Source organism: Hesperophylax consimilis, chromosome 14 (genome assembly GCF_061612785.1).
Source record: "Hesperophylax consimilis isolate HC1 chromosome 14, BYU_Hcon_1.0, whole genome shotgun sequence".
Taxonomy (NCBI): domain Eukaryota; kingdom Metazoa; phylum Arthropoda; class Insecta; order Trichoptera; family Limnephilidae; genus Hesperophylax; species Hesperophylax consimilis.
The window spans coordinates 10,443,398-10,457,889 of record NC_142849.1 but is presented as its reverse complement, the minus strand read 5'-3'; the positions used below and the strand labels follow the sequence as shown (position 1 = coordinate 10,457,889).

At 32.4% G+C, this 14,492-nt stretch overlaps 1 protein-coding gene and 1 non-coding gene across 2 annotated transcripts in view; both read right to left on the bottom strand.

Moving 5' to 3' along the window:
• LOC149417872 (peripheral plasma membrane protein CASK-like) overlaps positions 1 to 14,492 on the bottom strand; it is a 363,609-nt gene that overhangs the window by 66,668 nt on the left and 282,449 nt on the right. The window lies entirely within an intron of this gene.
• On the bottom strand, positions 7,547 to 7,619 carry TRNAS-GGA (transfer RNA serine (anticodon GGA)). Its single transcript has one exon. It is a non-coding gene; the product is annotated as a tRNA-Ser (tRNA).

Below are 14,492 nucleotides of genomic sequence, written 5' to 3'. Positions count from 1 at the left end.
ATGTGTGAATGTGGTGCGGTGCAGACTACCGAACATGTGGTCAACGAATGCCCGCTCCATTCATTCCCCGGCGGGATTGATGAGGTCCACATGGCGACGCCTGAGGCCCTAAAATGGCTCGCAGATCTAGATGTCCCCCTCTGACCCCCCACCATACGAAAGAAGAAGACTAGTTGATATATTTATTATTCATACAAAAGAATTCTTGTCAAAATTTCCTCAGCTACGAAGTTGTTTAAAACAATCCACCCGTATCACAGCGGAAGAAAACACGTCAATTCAATTTTTACTGAATACACAATAATATAATAAATAACCATTCAATTGAGTGCTATCACAAAGTTTTGTCAAAAATCTCCGGCCAGAGTTTATTTTTTCACAACTTTACATTAAAAACAATTGTCAATTTCTTGTAAGTACCGTATCTTGGCATACAAAATCAAATATATACAGGGTGCTTAGTGACGTAATTGATTTACATTAACAGTATTTCCAGACATTATTTGGAGTAAAAATGTAAATGAAATTTTGGTCTCAGGTGAAATTTTTGTTGATTTTTTACTTAAAATATAAAAAATCAGTAAGTATTACTTAGGTAGGGACGCTATTAGGGATTGGGCGGTTACTCGCCTCAGTGACCAGTAATAATACGAGGAATATTTTTTTTTGGTTTTGAAAAAAAAATTAAAAAGTCACTAAAGGCCAACATTTATTATTATAAATAATGCCAGAAATCATTGATTAAAGTAGGCCAAGTACATCCCTTAACACCCTGTATTCATAATTTGTACGTAGAAGAATATGTAGGCGAACCTACTCTATAAAGTTAAAAAATAAAAAAAAAAGAATCGTGTACTTCAGAACTTTGGTCAGGTACTTAATTCAGTTTGGTTCGATATTGTTAATTTTTCAAATGCTAAGATAGGAAAGGTTATTAACTTTTTTATAGCATATAGCATGATTCACTGAGTGTCCGGAGGCATTATAAGGATGCACTATTCCTGTATAAAGTAGTTAACAATAATATTCAATGCCCAGAGTTGCTAAACAAGATTCCATTCGATGTACCTGCGCGTTCAACACGCTCTTGTGGCTTGTTCAGGGTTGATCAAATCAAAACGAACTCTAAGCAGAATACTTGCCAGAACAGACTATGCAATAATTACAATAGCGTATTATCCAAGGTTGATATTTTCAGTTGCGAACTTAACAAATACAAGAGGTCCATTTAATGATATTTCTCTGATGGTTTGTGAATGTTTATGTCTCTATTGTTTATATCTCTATTATGATATGATTTATATCTACAACCTCTCTCCACGGCTATAAATGTATTGTTTTGTAAATTTTTCGTTTTATATAATCTTTTGTTTTGTATAAATTTTTTAATTCATATTCCTTTCTCACAAATTTAATTTACTTATTCCATATTATGCCGTCTCAGTAGAGGTAAAGTCACAAGGAGGAAATTCATAATTGGTTTTATTTTACTATATAATACTTATGTACAAACTGATTAGATATAAACTGTCAATTTACCGAAAATGAATAAATAAATATTATCTATTTTATTATCAACGTACAATCGTAATACTAATAATTCACAATAAAGGCTATCAGTTTTAACTTTTAATATCTAATCAAAAAGGCTGAGGTCTGCTCGAAATAATAATTACCAGACGACACGAACAAAGATCGGTAATTGAATTTTAAATCAATCATGGCTGAGGATTTATACTTTTGAGCAGAAGTTGGCCGGGAGTGTTAGAATATTGAAAACCCTCCCTGTGGGTCGGAGACGTTTTAACAGCGTGTAAAATATTCAGTTAGGGGACGAATGGGCAAGACAGAGTGGGCGGGCATGACGAATAATTATTGCAGTATCGAACCCGTTAAAGTGTGACAGGGATAAACATAATTTATGTCGACGCCTCAGTTCTGGCTGCGCAGCGACTTACAAATATTTTTTTTTGAAAAAGATTTGTGTCCTTAGATGAATTAAAAGAGAAGATAACACGCGTGGTTTCACTGAACTAGGTCCAGTGGACATACTTGTGATTTCCTGCTCGTCACTTACACGTCGCTCTTGGCACTTTTTTAACGAAAAACTGCCTTCCAGTGTTTTTGAGATGTACACAAATCATTATCGAGCAAAAACCAAACCTGATTGCGTTTCTTTCCATTCACATGTACTCGAAAATCACTTATTATTTCTCGAAAGAAGCAAACACATTGTGACTTGACATTTTAAAAAATAAAAAAGAAAACACTTTGTTTAAAGTCACTTTATTGATATTTTAAAGTCTACCGGTTTCGGTACCTCCGTACCATCATCAGGACTGTTATAAAAATACTAACAAATACAGAATAAAACACATATATATAAACCAATAGTTAAGAGAGAAAGAGATAGAAAATCAGAGAGAGACAGTGTCAGTTGCGGGAGGGAAGTGGGGGTGGGGAGTTTGGGATAACGAGAAACATACTTATTATAGGGCTGAATGTTAAATTTAATTGATTATTGATGATTCCAGCCTTTGAATTAACTGTTTTTTATTTCCAATGCTTCCAAATTGTTAAGTCGTAAGCCTATCTCATGTTTGTGTAGGACTTTAATACCCGTTTCACGGTTATTAAATTTAATTACCCGTGACACGGGTATTAAAGTCCCACACAAACATGAGATAGGCTTACAACTTTTTAAACAAAGTGTTCTCTTTTTTATTACTTATTATTTCAATAAATACTATTATTTACAATGCCTTTTGCTTAACTAACACGTTAAAAGTCAAATAAAATAAAGTGAGGCAGCGAACACAGAAAGACAAAAGAGTAAGAAGGACAACCTAGTATTCTACTACTCTGCTTCGCCCGATCGTTCATCGCGAAGTAGGGGGAATCGACCCACGGACGGGCGAGCATGTCCGCGGCGAGCAGTCTGAGCCTGACGTCACGCGATTTATCCGGCCGACATCCATACAAAAATGCTCGTCGCTTGTCTGTGACGTCATGCTTGCCGCGGACATGCTCACCCATCAGTCGGCCGATTAAGAAACGAGGGGCGTTCATAATAATATAGCTGTTTCACCCATAAAGATATTCTTTGAATGACTATCTCTTTATAATGCGTTCCGTTCCATTTAGATATGAATGATGTCATTTGTAGTAATTTCATTCATCCACACAGATTCAACGTAACTCTTCTATTCTTTTCTATCGTTAACTATCGTTGTCAATCCAGAAATAGGAACGTGCCGTATTTTTATTCGATTAGTATGAATATAACGCGTCTTTGTATTTATCATAATGGATGTATCATGGTACGTAATTTACATTTTTTCTTTGAATGCAGTGGGGAACTACTAATTAGTTACATGGTTATTTTACATTATAAACTTGAGCATTAATTTTAGTTTAAAGCAATAATTTGTATTTTGTGAATGGCTTCACAGAGAAAAATGAGTATTGCTAATTTATTGAGAAACTCTTCAAATTATTGGTAATCCGATTATAAACGGGATCGCATGTTCTTAACGAATGAATTTATAGGTTTCCTGATAAACTTTTAGTGAAATACTAATGCATTGTCACGATGTCGGAATACGTGTTCATAAAAATCCTAATATTTTCGCATTTCGTCATTCTATATTATTAATACAAACACAGGTGCATGAACACGTGTTCCGATATTATTAAAAAATTACTAAAAGTTTATCAGGAAGTGGGATGCAGTCCCGTTTGTAATCGGACTATGAATAATTTGAAGAGATTTTTAATAAATCAGCATTGCTAACTTTTCTCCATGTACCTTTGCTAAGCTCTGATTGGCATACTAAAGAGGGTAACCGGATAAATCATCACAATGTTAATTCATCACATCTTTGAAAAGTTATATAAAGTCATGGAAACTGATGAAACAAAAACTTTATTACATGGGTTATGTAGGTTAGGTAGGGTTAGGTTAAAAAAAAATTTTTTTCATCGTTTCTAATGACTTTATATCACTTTTTAAAAGTGTGTTGAATTGTCACTGTGTTGAGTTATTATGGAACCACTAAAGAGACACCGTATACCGTCCCTTTGTATGTTACACTACCTGTGTATATTCATACGGTGTCTCTTTAGTATGCCAATTAGAGCTTAGCAAAGGTATAAACTATATCCGTATATATAATTTTGACGGCCGGTATAGTCCAGTGGTAACGCATTGGACTGCCATTCCGAAGGTCGCGGGTTCGAACCCGGCGTGCGCAAATAAATTTTATTTGATTAATTTGTGTTATTTCACAATTAATTAATTAAAATAATATATAGTATATTTGCGGCACGTTCCAGAGTGGAAGATACTACCAGTATCGCCCTGGTGTAAGACCACCATTCAGAATTGAAACGTTGCTCCAAATGGCTTTAGCCGTGTTTAGTGACTAGATCTGAATAGCCAGGTACTTCCCCACCTTCCTCTTTCCCTTCCCCACTTACCTTCAGCCTCACAACATCCCCCAATTGGGAATGCCATAGTCTCACTGGCTCCAGACGGGAGCAGTTGGGACTCTTGTGAGGTATTAACTATAAAAAAAAAAAAAATAATATCCATCTTGCCCGTCTTTTCGGGTAAAACGGATTAAAAAAATTAATGTAATTTAGTGAAGTAAATAAATAATCATCCATGAAAGCTTTTCATTTTTTAAGGACTTTGTTATTATACTATCCAAATAGGAACATCAATTGATAATACTATTTTTATTATATGTAAATGAATATAAAAAAGCGAATCAAATTGCGACACTGAATTTAAAAAAATGCTGAAATATATTTTCTATAAGCACCTATAGGTACATTAGTATATATTTATTTTACGCGTGTAGTCTTATGTATAAATATGCCTATGAGTATATTTGAAAATTTTGTGTATGCATATGAGTACGTTTTTACAAGGTACGTTGCCTGTGTTAAATTTGTATATCTATGTACAGGGTTTTCCAATAAGAGGTGTTATTTTGAATAGCCCGCTATTTCGGTAGATCTTACTTTGAAGTAGTCATTTTTTGACATTTGACAAGTAGAAACTACGCCATTAATAAAAATGGAACAATACACGCTTCAACAACGCATTGAAATTATTAAAATTCACTTGAGTGAATCAAATGCAAATAATCTTGAGTGATGAGGCCCATTTCCACCTCGGTGGCTTCGTCAATAAGCAAGATTGTCGCATCTGGGGCTCGGAAAACCCAATAGTAATTGTTAAAAAGCCTCTCTATCCTCAACGTGTGACTGTTTGGTGCGGTTTATGGTCCGGCGGAGTCATTGGACCTTACTTTTTCGAAAATGAGGCTGGAGCAACAGTTACCGTGAATGGATTGCGCTATCGAGAGATGATTAATGATTTTTTATGGCCGGAATTGGATGGTATTGATCTGGACAGCGTTTACTTTCAACAAGACGGCGCTACGTGCCACACAAGCAACGAAACCATTGATCTTTTACGATTGAATATCAAAATAACACCTCTTATTGGAAAACCCCGTATTTGAATTGTAGTCACTTGTAATGGTATTTATTTATCTCCATTTTCTTTATTATTATTTATTTGTGCTTTGGTGTTATAATTATTAATTTAAAATTGACCTACTGACTAAATGCTTTGTCTGTTAAGCGGGTATTTATGACGAAGAATTAAAAAAATACACTTATTGGGATCGGCTTTTCGTCTTGCCTTTTCTTGGTCAAACTTGCATATCCTTCTTGCCCGCCCGTCCCCTAGGTCAAGTCAGAGTTAAAACCGAGACTTGAACGTGATGCAAATATATCTTAGGTGTTATTGAACACACAATTTCACAAAATTAACTTCAATTTGGAAGCAATACGATTGTAATTTAAATATATTGTTTCCATGCACTGTTACAAGAAAAAATAGAAAAAAATGCAAATTATGCAAAAGTATTACTAGTAAAACAAGATAAAAACATTTTTGTTTTAAATGAATGTAATGTCGTAATTCGATGATTGTCTAAAATTATTACATGCATTTATTACCAATAACTCAACATGCTGATGCACACACGACGACATGACAATTTTAATAATACATACTTTATTACAAAGTAAAAAGGTGATATCAATGATGATAATATACAATAACATGCGGCACCATCTCCAAACTGAATCGGTTCTGAATTGTATCATGATAACTCATTTTATTATAATGAAATTCTTTAATAGAACACAACTGCTGACCCACGGTTGAATTTTGCATCCATCTTTGGTCTGACGCCACAAAATACGCTTGACTCTGTGCAGAAACGGGTGGTCCGTTTGATAGATTCTCCTACCTTAAGAGGAAGCTACAAGCCAAAAATGTGTATATTCTTGTTATACCTTATATTGTAGATAATATGCATTAAAATCGCTTGACAAACGGAGTCAAAAATCATTCGATTTCAAGCATAAAACTGGTTTTTATTTATTTTGTAAATAATTTTATAAGAAAGCAAAAAAGTTAATCAAGTGAAACTGTCACATATAACCTTGGCTTTAAAAGTTGTTTGCGTTACGCGTTCATACATTTATATTGAAAAAATATTGTTTGTAGTTTACATTTGTATTTTTTATTGAGTATTTTATTTTTTTATTTGTATTCTACTCAAGCGAAACTACAGAAAAACCATCAATTTATCTAAAGCTTATTTTTTGGTATTCATAATATAAACCAATTCGTTATAAAGATTAATTAAAATAGTGATTCTTAACAAACGATCTGCAATCTTTAGAGCTCAGGCGTCAGATGAGAATGCTGTCCTTGTTCTACCACTATTTCAATAGAAGATTCTACGAGGAACTAGTGTCATTTATTGCGCCTAACAGGTGTAGATGGTTGAAATTTGTCATATATTATGAGAACGAGTCGTTTCTACGACTTGTTATTGAGTTCAACAGCTATCGAACGATTTGCCGACCTCTGTGATTCCTCTCTCCTACAACATGGGTCTCTTCAAGACCCAGGTTCACCTTATTATTTTTCCATAAAAAGACCCCCACACAGCATCTCCAAAGATGAAATATGCCCTGCGGGAAATTATTTGCCCCATGTCCTTCTGTATGGAGTTAAATGTAAAAAAAAACAATTCGGATTTTTTTGTGTTTTTGCTATGAGTTAGCGCAGTTCTCGCTTCTCTACACGTTCAAATATCGTTCCACAAGGTCGGAATATACCGATGGCTGAGTTGAAAACTGTAACAAACCTAATTTACAAAAAGAAAAGTTTCTATCGAAATTCTATCGGCAGGATCGTATTTCGGCGCTTATGGCGACTTGTTTCCGATATTCACACTTTAACAGAAAAGTATTTTTGCACCCAGAAAAGTTTTTAAAGGTTTTAAACTTCAACAAAAAAACGAACAATAAGAATCTTGAATGCGCCCACCCGACGGATTTACGAAAAGGGCGCTTTATAAATTAGCCAATTCTTATTTTCAATAATTATAAGCAATAATTAGTCGACTGTAATATCAATACAAATTGAAAATAACTCCCGAGTAAAAATAAATGCCGCCGACGGGAATCGAACCCGCGCCTTCTGATGTCCGGTCAGACGCTCTGGACCACTGAGCCACGTCGGCTTATTTCCACCACGCCACAATATGTTCTAGTACTTCAATCAACAATTACTGCTTATTATATTTTTTTCACCTGTAAACAACCAACTTCTTTTTTTTTTTTCGCTGGTTCGATTTCCGGCATTTATTTTTACTCGGGAGATATTTTCAATTTGTACTGATATTACAGGCGACTAATAATTGCTTATATTTATTAATTTATTATCCTTTGTGCTATGCATAAAAACCTTGTCTTATTTTATTTTTTTTTTAAACTTCCGATTTAGTTGTCCGGGTTAAATCTTCCCCAAAGGAAAAACTTAACCCTTCCACTCACTTTTCCACAAATGATCATCTAGTCAATCAACATTATGTAAGTGCATTATATAAGCAAAATAAATACAAAACAATACAAGAACAACACGTCAACTCACCAGAGATCAAATGGGAAAATAATTCACCGACTCCAGATATTTTCATATCAGAGGGTTCGGCTCGGTAGAACTTCTAACAGGGCCTATAAATCCTACTGATCCCTCAACATAAATATTTAAAAAATCTTTTGTTATCCTACATGTATTCAAAATGACCGACTTTTGCATCTTTATATATAATTTTTTTGATAGATCTAATACGCCTAAATTTTTAATTAGAGAGCTAGGTATAATGCCAGTAGCCGAAATAACGAATGGTAATATTTTTATAGTCTGAGAATGCCAAATTCTTTTTATTTCATTTCCTAAATCTGTGTATTTTCTTATTTTTTCACTAACAGATTATTGAATATTACAGGAATTTGGAATAGCGACATCAATGATATAAGTTATTTTTTAAATTTTGTCATGTAAAACTATATCGGGTCTATTAAAACTAATCGCTCGGTCTGTTAGTATAGTTTTATCATAATATATTTTATAAAATTCGTTTTCTAAAAATGAATTTGGTTCGTATTCATAATATGGTACTACATTACGGCAGTCAATCAAGTTATGTTTAATTACCAAATTTTGGTGAATTATTTTTAAAACTTGATTGTGCCTAAATGTATACTCGGACGGTGCTAATATAGAACATCCCGATATAATATGTTCTATAGTTTCCGGAAAAGCCAAACATTTTCTACACAAATCATCAATTTGATTTGTATCTTTGATTATATGCTTCCTATAATTTTTAGTATTAATGACTCTATCCTGAATGGCAAGCATAAATCCTTCTATTTCTGCGCTCAACTCTCCAATACTCAACCATTTGTTTGACGAAATTTTGACAACATACATTTGGTTGAGATAATTGAAGTGTTTTGCGTGTAAAATTTTATTTGACCAGGAATCTAATAATTCCTGGTTGGGATTTATAAAAATGTTGGCATTCTCATCGTATAAATTTAAAGGTGTAATATTTATATCTGCCTTGCAAATTATTTTGTGCATTTCTGAGCTATGAGCTTTCCTATGGAAAAAAGTTCTTAGCATTTCTACCTGATTATGTTTCAAAGAAGTTATTTTGACTATACCTCTACCTCCTAAATATCTAGGTAAATTAACTCGTTCTATAGCTGAATTTGGATGATGGCAATTAAACTTTGTTAGCGTAGTTCTAATTAATCTTTCTAAGTTATCTAAATCTGTATTAGACCATTTAATTATGCCAAATGAGTACGTTAATAGAGGTATTGCCCAAGTATTTATTGCTTTTACTAAATTTTTAGCGGATAGATTGCATTTTAAAATTTTCCTGATCCTAGTTTGAAATTTAATCCTAATATCATTTTTAATACTACTATGGTCTAATCTATTTGATTGTGGGTATCCTAAATACTTATAAACCTCATCCCTTTTCATACTAGTAATTTGGAAATTTCTAAATATACTCTCGTCCCCATCTACAATTTTGCCTTTCTCTATATGGATCGTTCTACATTTATCTAAACCAAAAGTCATTTTAATATCATCTGGAAAGTTTTTAACTACCTCGATCATTTTCTCTAAATTTTGTTCAGAATTCGAAAATAATTTTATGTCATCCATATATAATAAATGCGAAATTATACTACTCTCCCTTGTATTACCCTTAACTTTTATTCCAAACTTGCTTTTCATTAACATTTTAGATAGAGGATTCAATGCTAAACAAAACCAAAGAGGATTAACCATTACTTTATCATTAAAAAATGTTATTATTATTAGGAGTTTTTAGATTCCTTACAAATAAAAAGGTGAAAATCAAAAACCATTTAAGGTATTTAATAATAGACTAGCAGTAGATGTTGGATTCTTGAAAATCACAAAATCCTACTACTTTCTGCACGCAAAATGAGGCATGCAATCCCGTTTTTAACCGGATTACGAATAATTTTAAGAGATTCTTAATAAATTAGAAATATTAAATATTAGTGATTTTTCTCCGTGACTTATAACAGGTGCGCAAAAGTCATCACTCTATCAGAAGATGGTTTAATTTTTGCAAATGACATATTGACGTCAAATTTGGAAAGTTTAAATAAAACTACTATTACTATTTCAAAAAGATCGTAAAATAATAGAAAACATTTCCAAGCACTGGAAAATTAATGATTCAAAATAGTAGAAAACTTCAAGACCATGCAAAGAAAATATAATATGAAAAATTAAATTTTGAAAAGTTTAGTTTTGATCTGGGATATACATTTCAAGTGTTAAGTAAAACACACTGAAGTAAAACGATAAATTAGTAGTAAAGTTAAAATTAAGTGAACCAGCGGTGATATTCATGCAATCACGATACACTTTTAGTTTCAGTTAAATTCAAAAATAGACAATTTAATTTGCTACATAATTTAATTATTTTCCTCACATTACCTACCTTACTAGATGTCACATGTTCTGTTATTACCACAGACTGATCAAGTAAAATATGATAATCGGTTTATAAAAAAGACACACAGCAAAATTACTGATCGTCTTAAGCATTGATATTATGTTAGCAATAAACATTGTAAAATTATTATTGAAGTAAGTGCAACACATAATATATTATGTAACAAGTCAGTAACACAATGTCGACAAGTGAATGCAGAATTATCATACGTTTTTATCGATAGTTCAAGAAGGTGAATTGAATTATATATAACAATAATTCAGGCCTAAAGCTATGTTCCCACGCTCGTTCATGCTTGACAGTTTTACGCTCATTCGAACATGTGTCACAGTGTGTACCTTCTCGCTCGACGCTTTTTTGTTCGATATCGAGCCAACGACTTGATGCGAAAAATATTCGAGGACCGTAATTCTTGCTCGATGTTCAACAGAAATTTACTATTTGACTGAGCATCTTAGTAATATATCTATGGCGTCTTGTGTCGAGCTGCAAGACCGTGAGGAAGCATCAACTAGAATTGTTTCAAGTCAACATATTTGATCGAGCGAAACCGTCGTGTGTACATAGCTTTAGATATACGAATATAACCATACCTATATAGTGGATTAAAGAGACCATTAGCAGCTTATTTTGACATTTCCCAAAAAGCATGACTTACGCAATGGTTAATGATCACAACCAAGCGCTTTTAGAGACATTGAGCTATTATAGGTATATTCGGGTAAACATCATTACCATACAAATTTAAAACTGATAATTAATTAAAACTTCTTTGTAAGATTGATTCAATTACACAAAAGATAAATCTGAATTCACGTGACGATGCCTGTTGGTGATACAGGGGTGATATATATAATGTGTACAAAGCGATGAAATATGTAAGTGGACAGGTAAATGAATAAGCATAAAAAGCAGGTGTAGCAGCCAGGACCATCGGTGAACATCCAAGGGTCAGTGTAGAAGTGACTTAGCGGACTGTACAAAATGATTTCGTGGTGATTTTCAAAGAAACTCGGATATATAGTGATTTGGATGCTGTAAGGATTGAGGATCCGGTCTTGTTCCTTACCCTCCCCATCTGACTTGAGATAAAGCTGACCCTTGGCGCTTAGAACCGGTCTGCAATCGGACACCAGCTCTGAGACCGAAAACAATCATTTTTAATTTTGAGAACAAAAAAAGTCGAATACAGCTACTTTAAGATAACAAAATTACATATTTCCTCAATTAACTGTTATGAAACTGAAATTGTATTTTAATGTGATGAAATGCTTTACAACGCTTCTCAACATGTTTATTTGAAATCGGACCGGTTACACTCTATTAGAGTGATAACTGGGCGAACTCGCTCCAGATCCAAATAAAAAGTAGAACCAGGTTATAAAGTATTTTTGTTCATTATTCAAAAAACTTCAATTTCATTTTTTAGGGTTTAAATCTTTGTAATTTATAACTTTGATTAAAAAGCTTTATAACTTTGTTTTACTAATAATAAATAATTAAGACTGTTGTATCAAGGATAAATATAAAAAAAATGAAACCGGTTTTAAAGTCTCTATAATATTAATACAGAAAATTTCCAGTTTTCCAATTTTAGACTTGAACATAAAATTTCAATAACACACTGATTTTTATTCTCAAAACTCTGGATTTAAAACTTCATTTGGCAATTTCAACAACATCGAACTTTTCTCTCGATATCGCCAAATATATTCCAAAACTGATACAAGAATATTTCCATACGAATAACTTGTAAAAAAATTGTACATGTTGCCTTCATGTTTCCAGGAGTGAGTTACGAGTAGAAGAGAATATTAAAAACCTTTAGCCCAACTCGTTTTTCAATACAAAAAAGCTCATAAATATATTTTTTTCAATGATTGATAAAGCAGGAATAACTAATACGGTCAAAAGGTATAAAAATGCAAAAAAATGAGAACTTCTTTAAACCAAACCTTCGAATTTTATAACTAAATTATTATATCTCCGCATGTAAAAATTTCTAACATCTACTTAACACGTATTTAAAAAAATCTAAACGCAATTTAACGTTCAGCAATTAAATCCAAGATAAATGAGACCAACAATTGTTTTGAATTCAATCAATTTTTTAAGCTATGTTGAGTCTCAATTAAATTTTAGGAGAATAACATATTTTTTTATCATTCGATAAATTTTATTGCGTTGTGTCCAGAATGAAATATTCCATAATTTCTCAAAAGCAGGAATATTTTATAACTTTTTATCCAAAATACAAAATCATCCCAGAAGTATAACCAAGCGGAATTATTATACATTGGTAATATAGCTCGAGAACAAACCCAGAAGTATTGGTAAAATAGCTCGAGAACAAACCCAAAAGCATTGCAACTTAACATAAAATAATATTACATTAACCAGAACCAAAAATAATAAAACAAATAAAACACATAAAACACAATAAAAAACAGTTTATTCATAAAATCGTAATAGCTTATTTACAAGACAAAGGATGCAAAAATAAACGTATATAAAAATAAAAATGTTCAATAGATAAAGACAAAACATAAATAAGGCCAGTAGGTAAGGTATTACAGAAATTTACATTAAAATAAAAAATAATTACTTAAATTCAAATTAATTAAATTTACCAAGTTAGTGGCTCGATTGGGTTTAGTAAACGAAATTTGGAGAAAAGTGCAAATAAAACTAAGTGTACCATTTAAAGCATGACCAAGTAAGAAAATTAGCAATACAAAAAATGTACAAAGAAATTAATAAAACCAATTAGTATTGATCAACTACGATTCTTGATAGAGGTGGGATTTTGAAAGAGAATCAAGCTGCCATTTCTCTTCAAAATCAAATTATACATGATGAAAGCGACAATGTACATCTGCAAACATAAATATTAAAAATATATATTAGTTTAAACAAAATAATAGGAAGACATTAAACCAAACAAAGAGATTAGATCGGAACACAGATGGATCGGACATAATAAAATATATACATTTTATTTCTAAAGAAAAACTAAAAGCTATTTGATATTATAAATTATTAGCAAAATCAATTCAGAAGAAATTTGAATTTGGAAAAGTGAGAAAAAGTTTCTGACAAATTTTATGAAAAGCTTGCGTCGATTCATATTTATGCGAAAGAAAACGTTTGAATAATCAATCACTCCAGGTAAAAGTACGGTATATTTTATTAATATTTCGTCCGGATTATTACACTGACGATTTTTTTAACGTTTTTCTTAAATTGTTAATCTAACTTTTGATAGGGTGATACGTAATTCCAACAAAAAATTAATAAATCATTAAAAATTAGGGTAAGAATTTTTATAAATGAGTCGTGGACTTGCAAAACTCGCTTCAGAATTTTTCAGAAATCTGTAGATGTTACGAAAACATGTTTGGAACACATTTAATAAATCGTTTATGCTAAATATCAACATTATTCTTTCGAAATTTAACAAAAAAATTATTTTATTTTCAGTTTACTTCAAGCACTTTTGAAGATGAATAAGAACCAGCTAAAACTCCCAAAGCAATTATTGCAAGTCAACGATTCAAATAATGTCACGATTAATATTCAAATAATTTAGAGAGGGGTAGCAGTCTACAGTGAAGTTATGGCAACAACCCTGATTTATGGCAGGGTCGAAGTATAATTCTATGATTGTTTAAGTAATACCACATTAGAATCCAAACTGTTCCCAACCGTCTGGAACCAGCGAGACTTTGCATCCCCAATAAGGGATGGGAATAGGGGTTTGTTGTGAGGCAGAAGATAGTGGAGTGAGGAAGGAGATGGAAAAATGGAAGGTGTGAAAGTATCTGGCTATCTAAATCGGCATTAAATCAGTCGTGTGTAATTACATGATCAGAACTTCCTTGATGTCTTGATCGTCTTCCTGATCCACCTTCACAAGAATTCCTGATCCACCTTCACAAGAACTCCTGTTATGTACGTTACATGCGACTGCTTTATCGCCGATTAATCTATGTTAGGCTAACGCAAAATATACATAATCACCCTGCAAATCTCGTGACC